General features: G+C 41.4%; 1 long non-coding RNA gene across 1 annotated transcript; it reads right to left on the reverse strand.

The window, feature by feature from the left end:
* Positions 1 to 1,202: 1,202 nt before the first annotated feature.
* Positions 1,203 to 20,506, reverse strand: LOC311242537. Its single transcript, XR_014620616.1, has 3 exons — positions 20,391 to 20,506; positions 4,665 to 4,757; positions 1,203 to 1,318 (listed from the first exon to the last, which is right to left on the reverse strand). It is a non-coding gene; the product is annotated as an uncharacterized lncRNA (long non-coding RNA).
* Positions 20,507 to 22,531: the final 2,025 nt, after the last annotated feature.

The raw sequence follows: 22,531 nt of genomic DNA on the forward strand, positions 1-22,531 counted from the left end.
GACAACTTTTAACAGATTGGGTAAATACAGGTTTTGACCAGCAGATGGCAGCGACGAGCCAGCTCCATTGGGAGGGGGCGGGGCCGGGGGGAAGGGGCGGGGCCGAGCAAAATTTCCCGTTTTTTCAAATGCCTATGTTGACAGCTATGCTTATTATATAGATTTGATTTATTGATATGCTTGTTTTATTTGGATGTATCTTAGCTAACCGACTACTCATCCAAGAATCAGGAATAATCCAACACAATCTCTCTGAGCAGGGTTTTGGTCTGAGCAGGGTTAAAGGTACACAACAGGGGTACATTGTACATCCCACTATCAAAGTGTCTACTTTAATCTGCTGCACAATCTAAATTGAGTGTGTTTGGTTAGAGTGTCTCTCTCTCCACACCTCTCTCTCTCGCTAAGAGACAGTAGGCTACAGAAGGACACCCAGTCAATCCCAACTCAGCCAGGAACAAGACTAGGCAAGTCTAGTTAAGCAAGACCCAGTCAAGAACGAGACTAGGCAAGCCTAGTTAAGCATGACCCAGTCAAGAACAAGACTAGGCAAGCCTAGTTAAGCAAGACCCAGTCAAGAACAAGACTAGGCAAGCCTAGTTAAGCAAGACCCAGTCAAGAACAAGACTAGGCAAGCCTAGTTAAGCAAGACCCAGTCAAGAACAAGACTAGGCAAGCCTAGTTAAGCAAGACCCAGGCAAGAACAAGACTAGGCAAGCCTAGTTAAGCAAGACCCAGTCAAGAACAAGACTAGGCAAGCCTAGTTAAGCAAGACCCAGGCAAGAACAAGACTAGGCAAGCCTAGTTAAGCAAGACCCAGGCAAGAACAAGACTAGGCAAGTCTAGTTAAGCAAGACCGAGTCAAGAACGAGACTAGGCAAGCCTAGTTAAGCAAGACCCAGTCAAGAACAAGACTAGGCAAGCCTAGTTAAGCAAGACCCAGTCAAGAACAAGACTAGGCAAGCCTAGTTAAGCAAGACCCAGGCAAGAACGAGACTAGGCAAGCCTAGTTAAGCAAGACCCAGGCAAGAACAAGACTAGGCAAGCCTAGTTAAGCACGACCCAGTCAAGAACAAGACGAGGCAAGACCCAGCCAAGAAGACTATAAAATGTTTAAAATTAATACAGTATATCTTTGTCTAAAATCTGCAAATGGATTATGCAAAACAACTCCCAATGTAATATTTTCTTCCCCATCTTACCGCTGACAATCTTTTGAGCGGGATTTCCAAGAGTCTTGTCTGTAGTTTAGCTCCACTGTTCTCTCCAAGCTCCTCATAACCTTGGATTACAAACCAGTCTGTGTCCTTTTCTGAAACTGAGAGAACAGTCATGTCTTCATTTGTTTATTAAAAAGGATCCCCATTAGCTGATGCCAATGGCACCAGCTAGTCTTCCTGGGGTCCGAAGTCCCACATATCAATATATACACATACAAATATACATATACATACACACGCGCACATACATATACACACACTATATACATACCAGAGCATGTGAGCGGAGTGCGAGCGGAGCGGGTGGATTTTGAAGTGAGCGAGGAGTGGGCTTTAAAATGGGTCAGAGTGACTACGGAGCGAGAGCTCTCCTCCGCTCCCAGCCGCTCAGTGCACACAATCACACAGTGGTTTAAACTGATGTAATATACATGTAGTACAATGCCAAAGCAATAGGTGGCGATGTAGTTCAAACATGAAGGCCATTTTCAACCAATCAGAAGGGTGAACGCGTCACTACACATCCTGCTGTCCAAAACAGAATCCGCCATCTTTAAATCACCTCGGGAGTCGGGACCTCGGGTGAACTATTTAGCAACATTTATTTTCAGCAAGAAACAAACAAAGTGCAATAAAAAAAGGATACTGTGTTCTGCCTCATTTATTGATGAAACGAAACCTACATCAACACAATGTACCACCAAGAGCGGAGAGTTTAGTCTCACAAAAAGAGCGCTGGTGTTGTTAGCTTACATGTTAACGTGAATGGGATCTGTCGGTATAAACTATACCATTGCGGCTAGGCTAGCTACATTAGCATAGTAAAGCTAGTTGAATGGATAAACATTATTTAACAGATTGCAGAATGGGTACAATACAATACGGCTCAATACAAACAATTGTTAAGGGGCCCAGATATGTGTGTAACCCGTGCGTACGATAATTTCTAAGCAAAGTGAGTGACTTATCAATTTGAACGTGTGCTTGACTGTGCGTATATTTACGCACAGCTCTGACCATGCGTACCTGGCGCCCGGCGGTAGAATATTATTATTGCAACGCGGAAATAAGCTTCCGTGCATTACTTCCAACACTGGCGCGTGTTCTGTATGAACCGTAATTCATTATAGTTCATTGTAAAATAGCGACAGTAGTGTAATTATAACATGCTCACGCTCGAACAAGAGGTTGGCCTGCTTGTTTGGCACGGGGGGGGGCAGACGCAGAACACCCACCTCCAAACGCGATTAAATATTGTTTCAAATAAAAAGCTAAATACTATTATTTTATGCGTCATGTTTCCAAATAAGATTGGTCACAACGAAATGCTTTCTACTTCAATTTGTTGGTTAGAATAGATGACCTCCGTTGAAACTTCACTGAGACTAACAGTCTATTTGTGAGCTTCCGCACAGACGTGATAATAATAATAATAGCTTCATTTTATATAGCGCCTTTCAAGAGACCCAAGGTCGCTTTACATAGATGGGGGGGTGGGATAACAAAGTAACAAACATAGTGGACAGACACAACATATAAATATGATGATGGAATTCAAGTTCAAGTTTGTATTGTTCACATATAGGCAGGCTACACATGGCGTAGGCTACATCATACATGGCAGTGAGATTCATTGTTCTTGTATATGCTCTCGTAGTATTGTTTATATAGGCTACCTAATACCGACATCAAAATAGATTGTATGCCTCTACAAATCATATGCAGGTAGAAAATTTATGGAAAATCCATCACGATTTGGAATAAAATTGAGGAGAAATTTAATCCCTGGGTATTAATCAAACGAAACGGGAAAAGGCAGTCATATTCCAGCACGGTCTTTATTAGTGTTTGCACTGCCCAGGCAGCAATGGTTAATAGATATCATATCTGACATCACCGTACGTGTACATGTCTCTGTCAGCCTGTCGCGTATTTCTCCCATAACACGCTTTGCTCGGCTTAGTCCACTTTTCCACATTTCATGGGGGTGTTCCATTACCGTATATGGTTAATTACAGGCGGTTCTATAGAATAAAGAATAAAACAGCAGGGACATGTTTTGGGTCACAGAATAGGCACACTAGTCTTGCTCTAGTGACGCTTTAGACGCTACTGCTGTGCTGTTGATGTTAAACAGAGTTTCACAACACTGGGCGCGGGGCGATGACGTCGCCGGATTTTTAAAATAAGAGTATCGCAATATGAATCGATCTTTTTACGTTGCATCGATCCTATTTGATTATTGATAATAGATCGATATATCGATCTGGATCGATGTATTGTCCCACCCCTACGTCGCGGTAGGAAATATTTAGCAAATTTGTGCGGTAAGGAAAACATCAATACCGCGGCAGCTCTACCGATAGCTAAACATCGCGCGACGTCCCTCGATCTGCTGTCAAAAGACGAGGAAACCCCAGGACAGACCAGACGTGCCGTTGGAACATGCCGAGAAGATTCCAGGGGCTGGCAAATCTCCGGCGAAAACCCAACATTGTTCAATTTCTCTCTGCATTTCATAACACTAGTTACATGGGATGCAAAGCACGTCCATGATGGAAAACGAAAAAAGAGGAACGGCGAGTGTGACCACGCCTGGTGCCTTATAGGGGGACACTGGGGCGGGGCCTGGTCAAGTGCATGGGTGCTTTGTTTTCGTTTATGAAGTACAGTAGGTACTGGAGATGAGGTATATCTCGATATGGCGAAAGAGCGAGACGCAATTCGCCAGTACGACCATATAACAGTGCTTACTAACGTTAGCGTCTCAGCTATTTCTGACCGAATTAGTCAATCATTTGTTTATATAAGGGCAGTTTCTTATTCACAGGGACTTTGTGCAGTTTTCCCACGCTGGACTATGCCGTCTAAAACGTATATAAATATTAGAAATCTGCCGTTTTCTGCGTTTTTTTCTCATAAAAACGCACTTACTATCAAACAAACAAGAATATAAGTGGTTAAAATTCGGAAATATTTGTAATATTTTATAGATATCTTGAGGTTAGGCTCTTAGTGGTAACCGTGGGGAAGAAAATGGTTTAGAAATATTAAAAATTAAAAATTATATGATCTTGAACTTGATACACACTTTTGTGCTCTAAGCCTAATGAGATCAGCAGGCGCTAGGCCTGCCCAAGGGTTAAGAAATCGTATGTAGAAATGCATTTGCCGGGTAAATGACTCTTTGTAAATTAGATCTTGGTTTTGTCCTTCAATCACAGCAATGGAAACACAGAGACGGTTGTCTTCATGTAAGACTCATCTTTTAAATGATGTTTTATGGTGCTTTTATATGTCATTTATTCTATGTATTGTCTTTTATATGGACCCTGAGTCCGTAATAAAATGTAGATTGATTGACATCCATGAGGTATTTAGGAATGATAGAATTTAAGAACAAAATTACTTTAAAGAATGTAAATGAAGTGGTAAAATGATTACCTCTGGCAAGCTCGTCTATGTCCAGCAGCCCATCCTTGTTGCCACGGGTGATGGGAAGCGTGTGGACGTCTGGACAATCCATTAGGGGTTTCTCTAGACATTGACACAAAGATGTCCAAAACAAATTCATCATGGTGGACGCAGTGGATTATTTGACAAAAAACGTAAGGCTAAATTACAGCAGGTTAAGAGAAAAAGATACCTTCATGTCATGGTTCATAATGTACCGACAATAGCCTAAATCTGCCAAACTTATTTTTGTTGTACTGTACTTGTGATGTATAATGATAGCTAATCAAATCTAAATGAGGGAAACCTCCACTTCCTAACCAGTTGAAATAAAGGTATGAAACGGGAAAAAGGGAAATGTTGGCTTTAGGCTAGAGTGTAAGGTAGCCTCCTAGCTCTCCAAACCATGCAACATAAAGTATGTACTGATCACAGACAGGTAGGATAGTTCTATGTACTGATCACAGACATGTAAGATAGTTCCATGTACTGACCACAGACATGTAAGATAGTTCCATGTACTGACCACAGACATGTAGGATAGTTCTATGTATTGATCACAGACAGGTAGGATAGTTCTATGTATTGATCACAGACATGTAAGATAGTTCCATGTACTGACCACAGACATGTAGGATAGTTCCATGTATTGATCACAGACAGGTAGGATAGTTCTATGTATTGATCACAGACATGTAAGATAGTTCCATGTACTGACCACAGACAGGTAGGATAGTTCTATGTATTGATCACAGTCGGGTAGGATAGTTCTATGTATTGATCACAGACATGTAGGATAGTTCTATGTACTGACCACAGACATGTATGATAGTTCTATGTATTGATCACAGACGGGTAGGATAGTTCTATGTATTGATCACAGACATGTAGGATAGTTCTATGTACTGACCACAGACATGTAGGATAGTTCTATGTTTTGATCACAAACATGTAGGATAGTGCTATGTACTGATCACAGACACAAGTGTTAATTTATGTATCGTGAAATATCCATCAATATTTATATTGATCAATTTTTAGCTGGAATCAAAGTGCTTGAATCTTCCAAGAGATTCTAACGCAAGCTTCTTAACAAAGACCTGTGTCAAGCTAGCGACAATATGACTTACAATTAGGGATGTCCCAATCCGATCACGTGATCGGCGCCGATCGTGATTTTCAGAGGATCGGGATACAAATAAAATTGACAGTAAAAAAAATATATATATATTTTATTCAACAAACATGACCATGTTCACGTCTTAAACTCATACTGAGGCCTTAGTTCTGGTTTTAAATTATATATTGTTGAAGAGCCACAAAGTGACCCTTTTATTTTGACATCCTGTTCTCTCTGTCACTTGTATGATGTAAAGGATTAAGCATATGTTTATTGTATATATCTGTTTTAAATCTAAGCATATTATAACAGGACGAGTAGGCCTCTGATCTAAGCACCAAATGCGCACTGAAAGTCATTGATTTATGACGAAAGTCTTTTTGTATTCTTCCTCCTACTTATGTAACCTGTATAACTATATAAACTATATATAGGCATTGCTAGTAAAGGAGACAATGATAATTTGATAATGCAGGGGGCTGCTCAGAGTCCGTTCTCTGTTGGAGTGGGTAGGAATGTGCTTCCTCTATATGCAGCCTTGAAAGATTCCACTCCAAGAAGCTAAGAGGCAGGGTGGCACATTTTAACCCTTGCCTGCCCTGTCAAAAGGGAAAGCCATTATACATTTAAAAAAAACCACATGTATGATGTACTATTATGATTATGATGTAAATGATTATGTATATATATCTGTATATATTTGTATATATAAGCGTATAGGCTATTCATGCTAGAAGGACGATGTATTGTATATCACAGCAGGGCAATTGTTTCATTCAATACTGCTGGACGTCTTTAGGAATGTGCCTATGACCTTGTGGGCCTCTACTAGCCTAGACACAGATGAAGACATAGGGTTTTTCCCAACACAAAGTAATCTGTTACTTATCCTGTTACTGTAACGACTAGAAAGGGAGGAGGGTTCATCCTTACTGAATTATGTGTTGATTGGCTGGTAGAATGACATGACTATTTTTAGACCAATAATAAGATGTCTTGATATGATGCAGAACCTGGGTATATAAAGCCCGGCTTGCTCGCTCCGTTTTAGATTTTTTGAGATCGAGATTTTTGTAGCCCCAGGCCTGGCTTGAGTGGTGTAATGGAGCTAGCCTGGGTATTTTTGAGTAAACCTCCCTAGGAAGAATACTCTTTAGATTCGAAGAGCTATGCTAAGCTCTTAGTTTTTATTCTTTTTTACTAGGATTTGGGATTTTTTGAGATTGCCATTTTTATAGCAGCAGACAAGGTTGAGCGCTGTACTGGAACCTAGTCTGTTTATTTTTCAAAGTGGAGTCCCTATGCCAATACTTTGTTTTTTTAGATGCAAAGAGCTATGCTAAGCTCTGCTTGAGAGAGATGTTTTGTTTCATACTTATTATTCCTGGATTGGACTTCTCCAATGCAGTCTCTTTGTAACTTACTTTTTCTAATTAAACCAACTTTGTTAAAATACTTTTACCAATTCGTGGACTGCTTTCATTGAGCTGCTTTATCACAATGTGTCACGACGCTGGCCGCGCCCTGCGTTCATCTGAGGTAAGACGGTATACCGTAATTCCTCTAATAGTAACCGGTATTCAATTAAAAACCGGGTCTCTATTAATGACCGGGTGCGCTGTTGAGCTAAGCAATTATAAGCCGGCCTCCTAATACAAGCCGGGTTTCATGTATATTAGAGGAATTACGGTATTTCCCTCAACAGATATACCATAGGCCAGTGATTCCCAACCTGGGGTCCGCCAGGGGGCGCAGGGGGTCCGCCAGACCACAGATGATTTGAGTTTTTTTTTTTTTTTTTTTTTTTTTATCATCAGAAGCATGAATAGTCTCTCCACTACAATAAAAAAATAAAGATAAATAAATAAACATCTAGACATGATTTTTGAATGTTAACAGTAGGCTACCGGGTAGCCGCTAAAACGCGAATCAGTTGACTGTATCACTTTCTGTAGCTAGCCTAGCACGCTAGTTAACTTTCTCGGCTCGTCTGCAGTCAGCCGCCAGAGGCGAAAATGTGTGACAAACGAAAAGGAGATGATGGCAGCTCATCTGCAAAAAAAGTTAGGACCTACAGCAATCGCGAAAATTACATCACCATGGGCTTCACTGAGGGACCAGACAAACGACCTGAGTGTGTGATTTGTGGAGAAAAGTTGGCAAACTCGAGCCTGAAGCCCAGCAAGCTGAAGAGACATCAGGCGTCTAAGCACCCAGAAACCATTGGGAAGGATCCAGACTTTTTTCGGAGGAAAGAACAGTCTCTCAAGGCGAACAAGCCTGTTGATGTTAGAGTAGCGTGGAGCAGGGGTGGCAGTGATTTACAGAAGGCTACCGAAGCCTCCTTTGAGTGTTCGCTTTTAATTGCAAAAGCAAAGAAACCGCACAATATTGGCGAGCAGCTCATCAAACCAGCCTGCATCAAAATGGTTTAGAAACTGTGCGGCCCACAGGTGGCGGATAAACTAAAATCAGTACCACTCTCGAACAATGTAGTGAAATACCGAATTGACAAGATGTCAAGTGATTGCGAGCAGCAGCTGTCAGAAAAGCTTAGAAAGGGTCCATTTGCCATACAACTTGATGAAACTACAACTGTCGCAGACGAGGCTGTGCTCATCGTTTATGTGCAATATATTGAAAATGAGGATCTGAAGCAGGACATTCTCATGTCAGTCAACCTTACTACCACCACTCGAGGTGAGGATATTTTTACTGCAGTGGATTCTTACTTCATTCAACATAAATGCAAACCGTTCACCATTAGGGCCTGATTTGAGAGGATGAATACAGGATTTGAATATTGGCCAAAATTTTGAAATACATAAGGTGCAAGATTAGATTTGTTGATTGAAGGCACAAGTCAAAGAAGCATAGTGGGTCTAATTATGATGCATATGCCTGTGTATAAGCAGTTTGTTATTAAAATGACAAAAAAAGGTATTAAACCCAGCTAGGACAGATTCTCTCTGCTACTGATTGGAATTTCCTGTCTCATATTTAGTTTAATTTGTTGCATTGATTTGTTCCATAAATGCAAACCGTTCACCATTAGGGACTGATTTGAGAGGATGAATACAGGATTTGAATATTGGCCAAACATTTTGAAATGCATATGGTGCAAGATGAGATTTGTTGATTGAAGGCACAAGTTAAAGAAGCATAGTGGGTCTAATTGTGATGCATATGCCTGTGTATAAGCAGTTTGTTATTAAAAAAAAAAAAAAAAAAAAGTATTTTATGGTATCTTATTAGGAGGGGGTCCGCGAATTTCATCAGAGATGTTTGGGGGAAAAAGGTTGGGAACCACTGCCATAGGCAATATATTTTGTTATTGTTATATGCTAGCCTGGCTGTGCAGTAAATACCATATAATGGTATGGTGTTAATGTTTACAAAGAGTAAGCCTACATCAGAATTGTATAAAACGAAGTTATTATTATTATACCAGTATTGTGATTGCACTATTTTACTTAATTTTACTTTTTTTGACCACCTGTAATTGCACTGTTTACTACCGTATTTCATACAGTACTTGGTTTCAATAAATGAACCCAGTACATTTTACTGGGTTCAAACTGACACAAAATGTTGATTTATTCATTATGATCGGTTTGAAAATTAGAAATATAGGCCTCTCTCTTATACATGCCTCCTCCTAATACAAGCCTGGTATCCGCAACAGTTGAAACAAATACAAGCCGGGGTTACTATTAGAGGAATTACGGTATGTATATTCTGGAAGCATGAGCATTAGGGATGGGTACCGAATTCGGTACTTTTGAGGCACCGAACCGAAACACGTCGGTACTACCGAGTATCGAATCAAGTGAGAAACCAAAAAAAAAAAAAAGAAAAAAAAATTATTTTTATTTTTTTACTTTTTTATTTTCATGTCAACGTTCACACGCACAATATATGCTTACCTAGGATTTGACTTGATTCAACAACAAAGCAGTCGGAGCAATGACAAGCCGAAAACTGTCGAAATTGTAGTTATTTGAAGTTTGGATTTTTTTTTACGACTGAGGTAGGTAAATTAAATTTCTTGAGACTAGGCCTGCCGCGATAAGCAATAAATCGATTAATTGCCGCGATAATTAAAATGAATGCAATGATTTTGACGGGCGCGATTAATTGCTATTTGCGCGTTTGTTTTAATGAGGCGGACCCAGTGCCCCTTGTCAGTCACTGTCCGTGTTGGGAGGCGGGCTGCTGGCTTTACTACAGAGCACAGCACAGGAGCTCCGTGGGGCTAACGTTACCCCTCATTGTGTCTATTCTACTAGCATTAACGTTACTCATACAAACAGAGTAAACACAGTTTTCAATCAATCAATCAATAACAACATTAACGAGACCCTCGTTGTGTCTATTCTGCTAACGCTAACGTTACCTCTCATTGTGTCTATTCTACAAGCGTTAACGTTAGCTAGGCTGTCTATGCTAACGTTAACGAGCATTAGGCTAACAAGCTGTAACGTTACCAGTCGCGTCTATTTGCTAACGTTAGCATTAGGTAATAACCGGTTTAAAATGGATGGTGATTACCTCACGTTGTGTCTATTCTACTAGCATTAACGTTACTCATACAAACAATCAATAGCGAGTTATATTGATCACGCTATGTACGATAGCCATGCTAAAACGCTAGCACAACATTAGCACCTAACCTAACAACAAGCCTTAACAAGTCAGCGATCTTTTTGCGAGACTAAACTCTCCGCTCGGTGGCAAATTGTGTTGATGTCGGTTTTGTTTAATCAATAAATGAGGCAGAATACACAGTGACTGTATCCTTTGTTTATTGCACTTGTGCCTGCTGCAAACATAATGATTATGAAATCCTAGAGACGCGTCTCTATTTAGTGGTCTGCAGTGTTTCACGTGACTTTTCTGGTACCCAAAAAGCATGTTCTATAGATATCTATGCCCAAAAAGTACCTGATAATCACAACAATACTTCCGGTCCGGTCGGTGGGCTTCAAAATAAAAGTCTTAAACACCGGAAAAGACGGAGCGGTGGGCTTCAAAATAAAAGTTTTGGGAAATAAATTTCCCCAAAAAAAAAATTCTCTAACCGGTCGCAATAATATCGCTTATCGCGATATTTTCGGGGGCAATTAATCGCCCAGCAAAATGTGTTATCGTGGCAGGCCTACTTGAGACTAAAGTACCGAAAAAAGGTACCGTTGGGTACCGGTACCGATTCACAGGTACCGGTATCGGTTCAAATGTGAAAGGTACCCATCCCTAACGAGCATTGACGGTAGAACAAAGAGGTATTTATCAACAAGGAGGAGCGTAGGACCCGTGTACGCACGGTTGATAAATCCCAATATTTCTGTGCGTGCACACATTCTAAATTCTGTGCTTACGTATGAAAATAGAATACTTTCTAAGCAAAATTGATAAATGAGGGCCCTGGAGCTTTTCTTTCAAAAGCTCAGGAAAATGAAATGATCTGAGGCAGAATGTAGCCTATGCCACTGAGACTTCTTAGGTGTAAAGTGCTGTTGTGGTGTTATGATTTGTGTATGTTAGACAGTTAGTATGTTAGTATTTATATTATCTATTAAATCATCTATATCTATGTTCAATACAAATAGTGTACGTAAGTGTTGAGAGAACTTGAGAGTGACATGTCATTAATCTTGACATTTACTTTGATTACAACTACACTGCAAAAAAAATGTATCTTATCAAGTGAACATATCTTGTATTTGGTACAATAAGTCTATATTGAGTAGAATTATCTTGAATTATCTTATCCCACTGGCAGATAATTTAGCCTTTTTCCGATTTTGGTCAATTTAATCTTGTTAAATTGACCAAAATCAAGAAAAAAATAAGCAAAATTATCTGTGGAATAAGATAATTCAAGAAAATTCTACTCAATATTGGACTTATTGTACCAAATACAAGATATTTTCACTTGATAAGATTATGTTTTTTGCAGTGTACAAATATGCAGCTACCTGGGCCTCCAGAGCACTTCTAGTTCTAGTGTCAGCGGACACACCAAAAACATCCTAGCAAATTCACACGCGCATGACTCCATGAACATGAATAACCTATCTCGAACAATTTGAAGGTAGTTTTAAGTTATTTCTCCGGCAGCGTGCGCTAATATGGATTCCGGCGGCACATGCGCACGCACACATATGGATTCCGGCAGAGTGCGCGCAGCACAGCACCGCTGTTGATTTTTTTTCAGGGGAAACATTATGTTACTTTGTTTCTTGCATGCGCAGTAGTGCACAGTACAGGCTGCGGCACTGCAGATTTACCTTACTCTCTCGGTCTGCAAGCAGCAAAATGCTGACAGTTTTAGTACCGAGTTTTGTTTTCTTTTACTGCTTTATAATCGTGTTCTCTATGGATTTAAAACATGTGAGCATTTTTTCACTGGATCTGTTGTGCGAAGCAGTTGCAGAAACAGTTATTCGGACTCAAAACATGTTTAGTAGTAACAAGTTCAAGTTCCTTTTATTGCCACACGGCCAGGCCGGTGGAATTCAAGCACGGTGCAGGTGGTAGCTGCGACAATACACCACAAAAACATAAAAAGACACATGGAACAGTACAGTACAGAAAACACCACCTAGAACAAATACATGACAGAAACAGTACAGTACGAAAAACTATAGATGACAGTTCAATGTAACCTAGACCAGAAGAAACATAAAAGCAGGGGGTAAATTTAGGAGGAGTTGGAGTTAAGTAGTTGTATGGCCTTGGGGAAGAAACTGTTATTGAACCTAACGGTGCGACTTCCCAGTGACCTGAACCTCCTACCAGAGGGGAGGTGTTGGAAGAGGTGATGAGCTGGGTGCAGGGGGTCACTAATGATTTTGTGTGCGAGTGTGATGTTTGTGTATGGAGTCCAGGGTGGGGAGTTTGCAGTTGATGATTTTGGATGCCCTTATAATGATCCTGTGTAGTGTGTGTTTGGGTGTGTTGCCGTACCATACAGTTATGGATAGTGAAATAATGTTTTGTATTATGGCTGTGTAGAATTGTATCATTAAGTTCTTCCTAACCTTATACTTCTTGAGTTGTCTCAAGTGAAATAGTCTTTGATTTAGGGCTGGGCGATATGACGATATTATATAAATATCGGGTACAGTTCATTAACGATACACTTTTTTAACGTATCGTGGATATCGTGATGTTTTGCCCAAGAGGATTGTGTCGCGTCAATCTGGTCCACCCCGTTCAAACTTTTGAACAACGCCGCTCCCACACACACACTACTGCATCAAAGTTAGTACGTATGATTAACAAAGGCATTCGTTTTGTGGCATCAACATTATATAGTTACACGTTATATAGTTACACATCAGCGTATTTACCCAAACATAGCAACGTCCAATGACGACATAGATAGCAAGCGTTACTGTTCATATCTCAGTCCGTGCCGAGTTGTGCGTGCCCATTCTGCGGCCTGTTAATAAAGTTTTCAATCAGACAGATGTATGGAAAGGCTTTTATTATAACATTTGTTGCAGTAAAATCATTATGCCTCGTTGTCATGCTGCGGTGCGCTAGTAATCACTCGTCGGCTGCGGTGAGCTGTTGTTGTTGTCGTTGAGCTGAGCTCTCGTTAAAATCAAGGAGGGCATTCAGGAAGTAAAAAAATAATAGCGCTGCTTGCCGATTGGTGCTAAGAACAGCAGGGCGGGTACAAGCGGTGTGACGTAATTGGCAGACTCGACTGTCAATCAAAATTATTCTTTTGCCGGCTGAATGATTGAACGAATGAACGTTATTAACGATTGCAGAATGGGTACAATACAGTACAGCTCAATACAACAACAGTGGACTGACTGGAGGATGAAGACCAGAAAAAGACTTTCGGCTTTTTTACATAAGGGTCCTCCATTTTCAATTCATCAAAACATTTAGAGACATACAAATATACAGTAGTTTCATAAAAATGCTAAAATCCTATTTATTGATTGATTGATTGATTGATTGATTTAAAACTTTATTAACATATTGCAGAATGGGTACAGTACAGCTCAATACATACAATTGTTAAGGGGATGCAGACCAGCGAAAGACTTTCGTCTTGTTTACATCAGGGTCCCCCATTTTCGATTCATCATATTTCATATCTAAATTATATAATATCTCATTGCTAAATATATGCAATATATAATCTAATAATCCAATAATCTAAATCTAATATATAATATAAAAATGCTAAATGCATGGGTATTTTATTTTGTCTTTAATGTTAGCTTGCAAACTCAAATACTGTCTTGGTAAGCCTCATAATGAATTGTTTGGGGAAAAAAAGAAAAACATCGTGATGCGTATCGTGTATCGCCGAAAGGTCAGAAAATATCGTGATATCATATTTAGGCCATATCGCCCAGCCCTACTTTGATTGGCTGTTTTGAGTAGATTAGTGGTGTGATGATCCCAGTTTAGTTTATTGCTGATGTGTGTTCCTAAGTATTTGAATGTGTCTGTGGCTGAAATGGGTTGATTATTGATGAGCATGGGTGTTTTAGTGGGTGTGGTTTTCCGAAAGTCAATGATGAGTTCAACGGTCTTGCTTTCATTGAGTATGAGATTGTGTTCTCTGCAACACGTTAGTGTCCGCTCCACCTCCAGCCGGTAGTCATCCTCCTTGTTGTTGGAGATCAGCCCTAAGATGGTGGCGTCGTCCGCGTATTTCAGCGTCTTGACTGAGGGGGATGCTGATCGGAGGTTGTTTGTATAGAGGGAAAAAAGCCACGGGGAAAGAACACACCCCTGTGGTACTCCGATGTTGGTGGTCAGAGGGAGAGAGGTGAGGTTGTTGTAGCGGACTACTTGTTTGCGGCCCTTCAGTGTGTCCAGCAGCCAGAAACAGAGGGAGGGGGCAATGTTCATGTTAGTCAGGGTTTGAAACAGTATGAGGGGGTCGATGGTGTTGAAGGCACTGCTGAAGTCAATAAAAAGTATCCGTGCATAGCTGTTTTTGGTGTCAAGATGCTGACGCTAACTAACTTGAGCTGTTCGGATCATGACGCCCTCAGGTCCTCGTAGCATTTGCGACTAGGGATGCACGATAATTATCGGGCCGATATCAGCAATTATGACATCATCCCGGTAAACCCGATAAAATGATTGATAGCTCTGATCAAATAAAATAAAAGATTTTTTTTTTAACCCTTTTCTTTTCATGTCAACGTTCACACGCACAATATATGCTTACTTAGGATTTGACTTGATTCAACAACAATGCAGTCGGGGCAATGGCAAGCCGAAAACGGTTGAAAATGTGGTTATTTGAAGATGTAGATTACATTTTTAGAGACCAAAGTACAGAAAAAAGGTACCGTTGGGTACCGGTATCGATTCACAGGTACCGGTACCGTATCGGTTCAAATGTGAACGGTACCCATCCCTACTGACAAAGCACAATACCTGTTGGTTTTTAGTTCACTCATTGTTCAGGGAAACACATTGTTAATGACATTGACGGATTGTGAATTTTGTGATTGACTCAAATTATATTTATTTGGAAAAATAAATAGTCACTTTATTTGAAGAGTCAAAACTGTTCTATTGGCTTTGTTTTGTTCATAGTAGTAACGCTCATGTCATGATAAATCTGGTTAGGTCAACACTACAGGAATATACATTAAAACAATTATAATACAATAAATATATATCGGTTATCGGTACCGGTATCGACCTTGAGGAGCAGAAAGTTATCGGTATCGATGTCAAAAAAATCAATATCGTGCACCCCTATTTGCGACACACTTCAACAGATTTATAAATGTATGTTAACTAAAGTTGCATATCAGTGCCAACTAGATATTTTCTTTTTAACCTCAAACAGTTTTCCTAGTGAGTGTTATAGTGTTATGTAACTTGTGTGAATTAAAAAAGAGAAATACAGGAAAGGGGTAGTATAGGCATTGGATGTGTCAGTGTTTGTGAAATGTATCTGTTATTTAGTTAAATGTCAACTAACTTTGACATGTTTGCTTACCTTGTTAGATTGGCCCACCTCGTGAGTTGACTGACGTGGAGGTGACATGAGGCCCTTCAGATTTTGATGCAAGGTAATGTTGGCGGTTGGTGTCGGATTGAGTCGCCTATGGTGCTCTTAATTCTTGTTTGTTGGGTCAGAATTGCTCTAACTTGTTGTAAAACTATGCGTCTACTTTACGGTTTTGCTTTTCCACAATATTTGAAATGTCCAACTATTAGATCTAATCTAACTAATTACATCTGTCAGAATCGTTTGATACCGTCTACCATTAAACACCACCTTGTCATGAAATCCAGTGGGAAACCTGTATTGAATTACCTAGTTGCCTATTGTCGTGGCAATGTGTTGGTTGGTGTACACACACCAGCTCTAAGTCAGCTGTCCAGACACTGTGTCTGGTCGGTGTAACAGAGCTGGTAGAGGAAGATTCTGGAGCAGGGTTAGAAATTAATATTTTTTTCCATGGCTTTTTTGCCCCCCTTAATTGATTTTTGAGGGCTTTTTTTTGTATTTCGGGGGCGCCAAATTTGTATGATGAAAATTTACATAAAGATTATAAAACATTGTCGACACTTTTTTTTACAGTCTTCGTCCCTATGTTTGATAACGTAATGTTAATGTCTCCATATATAGGGCTCTACGCTAACCTTTTTCCCAAGGATCACATGTGCTCCTAAATAAAATTTTAATAAAAATGTAGGAGCACACAAAGAAATTTAGGAGTGTAGCCGGTGTGATCTTACTGCGTTGTGTTTATTTCGATTCGACCCCTGTTAAGGGATCGTCCTGAGTGAGAGTTGAACCCCGGTCTCCCGCGCCGCGGGCGGCATCACAGACCACTGTACCAAGAGGTGAATTCACTTCTTGCTACTGGGTCTGGATGCCTCTGGGGAGTGAGTTTACTTGCAGTACCGCTTAACGTCCACAGCCACTTCACATACTGTCCCTCGTGACTGTGGATAGACTGCGGTACCTCGGTTACAGGAGCAGAGTGAAAATTGTTCAAGTAACAGAGTTTATTAACAAACTATTTATTACATGCATATTATACTGTGCGTGTGCATACTAGGGATGGGCGTGAGTAATCGTTACTCGTAGCTATGAGAAACACAGGGGGAAAAAATCTAAATTATCAATAATTTTTATTAAAAAGAAATATTAAAAAAATATATAAAGAAGATTTTACATATTTTTTCACATGTATGTGTACGATTATAACTGTTTGTTGGTTTCCTTAAACATATATACGTGAATCAAATCAAATAGAATTTTGTATTTTTATTTCTTTAATTTTTTTTCCTTTTCAAGTAATACACGATCACTCGAGTATAGCATGTGATCAATCGATCGGGATTTTTCTTTTAAAATGCCCATCCCTAGTGCATACTAAGGGCTAAACATCTGTGCAAAGTGTCGGGGGCTTTTCTTGCCCCCCTTAACTGATTTTCGAGGGCATTTGGTAAAATTTCGAGGGCATTTTGCCCCAAGCCCCCCTTAATTTCGAACCCTGTTCTGGAGTGATACGAGGCCCAGCGGGTTCTGTTCTAGAGTCTGCTGTGGCTGAGCTGCTCCAGATCCCGGCCCAACGAGAGTGGACTGTCCTGCTACTGACGGGACGGTCCTAGTACAGGGCCTAACACGCTGAACTACCACAACCCAGACCTAGTACAGGGCCTAACACGCTGAACTACCACAACCCAGACCTAGTACAGGGCCTAACACGCTGAACTACCACAGGACAGACCTAGTACAGGGCCTAACATGCTGAACTACCACACAGACCTAGTACAGGGCCTAACATGCTGAACTACCACAGGACAGACCTAGTACAGGGTCTAACACACTGAACTACCACAGGACAGACCTAGTACAGGGCCTAACATGCTGAACTACCACAGGACAGACCTAGTACAGGGTCTAACACACTGAACTACCACAGGACAGACCTAGTACAGGGCCTAACATGCTGAACTACCACACAGACCTAGTACAGGGCCTAACACGCTGAACTACCACAGGACAGACCTAGTACAGGGCCTAACACACTGAACTACCACAGGACAGACCTAGTACAGGGCCTAACACACTGAACTAATGCACAGGACAGACCTAGTACAGGGCCTAACATGCTGAACTACCACAACCCAGACCTAGTACAGGGCCTAACACACTGAACTACCACACAGACCTAGTACAGGGCCTAACATGCTGAACTACCACAGGACAGACCTAGTACAGGGCCTAACACGCTGAACTAATGCACAGGACAGACCTAGTACAGGGCCTAACACGCTGAACTAATGCACAGGACAGACCTAGTACAGGGCCTAACACGCTGAACTAATGCACAGGACAGACCTAGTACAGGGCCTAACACACTGAACTAATGCACAGGACAGACCTAGTACAGGGCCTAACACGCTGAACTACCACAGGACAGACCTAGTACAGGGCCTAACACACTGAACTAATGCACAGGACAGACCTAGTACAGGGCCTAACACACTGAACTAATGCACAGGACAGACCTAGTACAGGGCCTAACACGCTGAACTACCACAGAACAGACCTAGTACATGGCCTAACACGCTGAACTACCACAGGACAGACCTAGTACAGGGCCTAACACGCTGAACTACCACAGGACAGACCTAGTACAGGGCCTAATAAGCTGAACTAATGCCATGTACATGTCGAAATACTTCCCAAAGGTGAATTCCACGACCACAACACCAGAGGGAGTTCCACAAATCGTGTTCAGCTCAGATTCGACTCAAACAAGGGACTAAACACGTTTAGAAATTATGCCACATCGATGTGGAACGCCCTACCCACAGGCCACAGCCGTAAAATAATGTGAATGAAAACTTTATTTAACAGATTGCAGAATAGGTACAATACAGTACGGCTCAATACACACAATTGTTAACACAATGGCGCCCGACCACGGATAAATCCGTGTTTCGAATCCAACGGTTGAGGACCAACCACGGACATGTCCGTGGCAAGGTTGTTTTGGCTTTTATTCCATTGTAATAACCTACTTGATGTCACCGAGCAGCACTGCAGAAGTACCCTGCTCTTTGAATTCGGAAAAAGTGCATTACCGGCCAGATCCTCTTAGGGGCGCTATCTCGATAATGCAGTGTTCCCTGTGGCAGAAGTTGTCTTGTTTTTTCTGGACCTCCAAAGTAGTTTTCTGCTAACATGAAGCGATGCCTATAGCCTGTAGCTTGGAATACGTTTTGGGACGTGGATTTCAGTGTGCAGTAAAGGAATATATCATCAGCCAATGGACATATCGATCTACCAGATGGCAATCGATAACTGGGAAATCCTTTGGGGGATCCAACCGGCCCACGGTAAGATCTTTTTCACGTAAATTACAAGCTGATCACGGCTTGTTATGATAGCCATCCACCCGATCAGCGAATGTGGCTACCGAGGCTAACGTGGTTATTGGTAATCAATAATCAGAAACAACGTCCCCCGCCCCCCCCTTTTCATGCATTCATTCATACCGATCATATGCAGTTTGAGTTTTAACTGTAGCTTCTGTAGTGCCGAAATGCTATTGGATTTAACGTTAGTAGCTTAGCGGCCTGTATCTCGCCTTCCAGGAAATATACTAGTCCAAATCCCTTATAACGCTTATATTCAAGACGCTATAAAATGAGAACGTATTGATGAAAAAATTATTTCTTTAAGCCATTTTGAAGGGACGGTTTATGGTGTCAATTGACAATGAGAATGGACAGATAGCAATACTATAAAGTATAGATAGCTCTACAAACAGCCCCACGGACTATGCAAGTCTGTTTAGAAATGCTGGCCGTCTAGAGTGATTTTAGACGGATCCAAGTGGCCGCGAAAGTGTTAAGGGGATGCAGACCAGAGATTGATTGATTGATAAGTTTATTAACAGATTGCAGAATGGGTACAGTACAGCTCAATACATACAATTGTTAAGGGGATGCAGACCAGAGAAAGACTTTCGTCTTGTTTACATCAGGGTCTCCCATTTTAAATTAATAGTGCATTCAAAGAGCACCTACGGGAGGCTGCTATTCGAAACCTGCCCCCGTACATTTCAATCAAACTAACGTTAATATCACGTTGACTTTAGCTTCCGAATGGCAGCAGCTCCCCGTAACGTCGGTCTGGCTGAACACAGTGAACAAAGAACACAATGAAACCAACAAGATGGCGTCACACTCTCCCGCCTCTCTGGGGCTCCGTCGAAATGTTGCTCGATTTGGTTCATTTTTACTGTATGAAGCACAATCCCAGGGTTTGGAACGAAGCATTTCACTTTAATGTACTTGTACCTTATGTGACAAATACAATAAACGTGAAACTACAGCTACGATAGAGCTAACGGTATCGGGAGAAATGTAATAGTTATTGTGAAGAGAATTATGTCTCTGCAGATGCTAGCAGTTAGTTAACCATGGAGATGGTAAAGTACTACACATGTAAAACATTATGCATTTGTTCTGAATTAAACTGTGATTGTACAACTTCAAGGCTCCTTTCGAGCCGCTGCTGCAGGAAGCAGCACAAGAGAGGAACACAATGTGAACATAATGGTACTTACAGATGTTGTGGTGTCCACAGTCTGATGTGTGTTTTCTCAGGAAGAACGTTTTGATCCAGATGTGAAGTCTTGGTCCAGTAGAGTTCTGCTAGATAATCTTTACAAGTGTAAACACACAAAGCGTTTGTGAAGGAATCCAGGAAGACGTTGAAACGCGCCGACGGTACGAAACACAATAGACCACTGACTGCACTTCCGCGTTACATTGAGCTCATGGCAATAGGGTCCAGCTGCAGCGCCGGAGAATCCTCTCACTGGGCAAGCCTGTGACCAATAGGGTCCAGCTGCATCCCCGGAGATACCCGCTCACGGGCAACTTCCGCCAGCCATTGATTGATTGATTGATTGATTGAAAAGTTTATTAACAGATTGCAGAATGGGTACAGTACAGTACAGCTCAATACATACAATTGTTAAGAGGATGCATGCAGACCTGAGAAAGACTTTCGTCTTGTTTCCATCAGGGTCCCCCATTTTCAATTCATCATATGACACACACGACATACAGATAGACAGTACTGCTACATCTATACATTTATGACATACCAGATTTTCAAATACAGTACTGTTTGTGATACTAAAAAAATCCAGAAAAAGAGTATACATTTGACATAGAAACTGTGCATTGGGGGAGGTTGGGTAGGTGGGGTGGGGCTGTACATTGGAGGTGGGGGGGGGGGGGGGGGGCACTGTACATAGGAATACTGACATACATTTGACATAGAAACTGTACATTGGAGGAGGTTGGGTAGGTGGGGTGGGGTTGGGTGGGGCTGTACATTGGAATACTGACAAAGCCATGCTTGGTCTTTATTGTACAACTGGGTTAACGTCACGGTGACCAATTGCAGCCACTCTTATTGTCTGGGACCAAATACGGCCACGCCCCACTCCCAGCAAAAAGTGGGAATCTCTAGAATGGGTTTGGGGCGGCGCTGTATACGGAAGTAGCTCTCAAGGTGACGATTAGACAACACTTTTTTGTTGTCAGTAGATGGCAGCATTGGTTTAAAATTAAAGGCTGAAAATGTTGAGAACTACAACACTGCATTTCCCAAGAGCGTTAGCACAGGTCGCAGGTCACTGGGATGGGTCTATATTCTCCGACGTGATCTGAACAGCGTTAAACTATTACTGCAACCTCGGTATAGCGACCGCGAATGGCCAACTAATTATCTTAACAAAAGTGCGCTGGTAGCATTACATATGTTGTCTAAAGGGGGACATATGGTACAATTTATGATTCTAATGATAATCGGCATATAAAGGACAAGATAAAGCATCGTTAATTTGTAAGAAACCTCAATGAAAACGGCGCAGGGTGCTATTGTTATGAAAATGTGATAGAATCCTATAAAAATGTGGACGCACTTGGCCTACGTTCCGTAGGACATTTGTAGGGGCCAGTTTTGAATTGCAGTCTCCCGTAGGCAGGGCCGGACTGGCCATCGGGAGCACCGGGAGTTCTCCCGGTGGCCTGACCTGGACAGATAAAAAAATATATATATATATAATTACATTTTTTTTTTTTTTTTTTTTTTTATTATTATTATTATAATATTTTTTGCTCACAGTCAGGCCACTGAACTTAGACGCCATTGTTTCTAGTTGCGGCGGTGCGATAGTTAGATAATAGGTGGGTGGGGTGGGGGGAACAACCAGGATTTCACTGTCTGCGACAGAGTTGGAGTAGTGTCTGACTCTCCCCCTCTCGCGGAGCATTCTCACACACACACAAATGGAGCCGTGCTGCAGCATGTGATTGGTGGAGGCGGGACCAGGCCATACAACTGATTGACAGCGGAGACGGCGAATGGAATGGCAGAGATGGCACTCTCACGAGATAAAGCTGGGAACGAGGTTACACTGAGCCAGGTAGTGAAGTGGGGACTCGGGAGCAGTGATGTCAGTAACGCGTTACTAAGTAACGCGTTATTGTAATCTGATTACTTTTCCCCGAAAATAGTAATCTAACGCGTTCATCTTTAAAAGCCAGTAATCTGATTGCAGTTACTTGTCCAAGTGGCTGTGCATTACTATTTCGTTACTATCTCATCATAAATTCATAATGCAGGCGGAATGCAGTATTTTCGACAGTCAAAAATACATTTTGAGCTGTTTTTCTTTTGGGAGTGACGTGG

Source organism: Notolepis coatsorum (assembly GCF_963971535.1).
Source record: "Notolepis coatsorum genome assembly, chromosome: 16".
Lineage (NCBI taxonomy): Eukaryota > Metazoa > Chordata > Actinopteri > Aulopiformes > Paralepididae > Notolepis > Notolepis coatsorum.